This window comes from Lactuca saligna, chromosome 9 (genome assembly GCF_052625555.1).
Source record: "Lactuca saligna cultivar CGN05327 chromosome 9, ASM5262555v1, whole genome shotgun sequence".
NCBI lineage: Eukaryota > Viridiplantae > Streptophyta > Magnoliopsida > Asterales > Asteraceae > Lactuca > Lactuca saligna.
The window spans coordinates 62,391,016-62,392,884 of NC_136425.1; positions in this window are offsets into that span (position 1 = coordinate 62,391,016).

The window sequence follows — 1,869 nt, forward strand, 5'->3', positions numbered from 1 at the left end:
TGACCCGGTACTTGATTATGCTCAATACGGACATCCTCCATTTTGTGTCTACTCAGCTCTATAGTACACTTGTGGAGTTGCAGGAGGGAACTTCAGACTAGTGAGCGGATGCAGGCTCCGATGCAGTCGCAGCCTGCGGTGAAGCGGTTTAAGGCCACTAATATGAGATCAGGGAATCAGAAGGGTCGCACTAATGGCATGTGTAGAAAGGTTCATGTGGGTGCTTTTCGATCTTCATTTGAGTGCCACAAATGTGGCAAGGAGGGGCTTTATGCCAAGGATTGTCGCCAGCAGTTCCCAATATCGACCACCGGGATCTGTTACCATTGTGAGTAGGTTGGCTATATCAAGGCCGACTGTCCTTTTATCACTGCGGGATTGTTTTAGGCTCCAGCGCTAGCTACTTTGAGGATCCCTAATAGGGGTGAGGGTAGGGCGGAGCCCTCGAGGGCTGAAGGTCACGCTTTTCAGCTCATGACAGAGGAGGCCAGGGTGCCACCAGATGTCGTTACTGTTATGTTTCTATTTATCATTATGTTGATTATTTTATGGTATGCTCATGTTATGTTTCTCATAGGTACATTCTAAGTGAATTCTTTGCTTGCTCTTATGTTATTCGACTCCGGCGCGAGTCGGTCCTTTGTGCCTCGGTCTTTCAGTATGGATTTTAATATGACTCTTAGCGAGTTGGAATGTCCGTTGTGGGTTTCTATCGCCAACAAACATGGGGTTTCTGCATCTAGGGTGTATCAGGGTTGTGTCTTGGAGATTTTCGGGGTGCCCTATCCGATTGATTTAATTCCTATCTCCATGGGGATGCATGCGTGATAATAGGGATGGATTGGTTGAGTAGGTTTGGTACTATGATAGACTACGAGGGTCAGTGAGTGATGTTTCGAAGCCTGAGTGAGGGAGATCTGGTCATCTACAGAGAGGGTACTAGGGTTGGAAAAGGGTTTTGTTCGGCATACAGGGCTCGCCAGTACATCCAACATGGTTGTATGAGTTATCTTGGCTATGTGGTTGATACTCGGGTTCGGGAGTAGGTTTCAGTTTTAGATGTGCCAGTTGTTAGGGAGTTTGCTGATGTGTTTCCGGAGGAGTTACCCGATGTGCCTCCCGAGAGTCAGGTTGAGTTCGGGATTAACCTAGTGCCAGGTGTGACTTCGATTTCCAAGGCATAGTACCGTTTGGCAATGCCTGAGATGCATGAGTTGTCCTCTCAGCTTCAGGAGTTGTTAGGCAAGTAGTTCATCAGACAGAGCAGTTCTCCGTGGGGAGCAACAATTTTATTCATCAAAAAAAAAATATGGTTTACACCCGATGTGCATTGATTATCAGGAGTTGAATAAGTTGACGATGAAGAACCGTTATCGCCTCTCGCTGATCGATAACCTCTTTGATCAGTTGCAGGGTGCATCTTGGTTCTCCATGATCGATCTGAGGTCGAGGTATAATCAGATGAGGGTGAGAGAGGAGGATTTGGTGAAGACAACATTTCAGACTCTTTATGGGAATTACAAGTTCGTGGTGATGCCATTTTGGCTCATCAATGCATCTACGATGTTTATAGACTTGATGAATCGGATATGCAGGTTATTGCTCGATCGATTAGTTATTGTTTTTATTGATGATATCTTAGTGTATTCCAAGACTAGAGAGCAACATGAGGAGCACCTTCAAGAACTTTCATAGTTTTGGTTACAAGAGGTCTAGTTCCTGGGGCATCTCATTAACTAGAACAGGATTTTGGTCGATCCGGCCAAGATTGAGGTTGTGATTCCGAATTCTCCCTTAGAGATTAGGAGTTTCTAGGGTTTGGAGGGATATTACCGGATATTTATCCATGATTTCTCCATGATTGCTAAA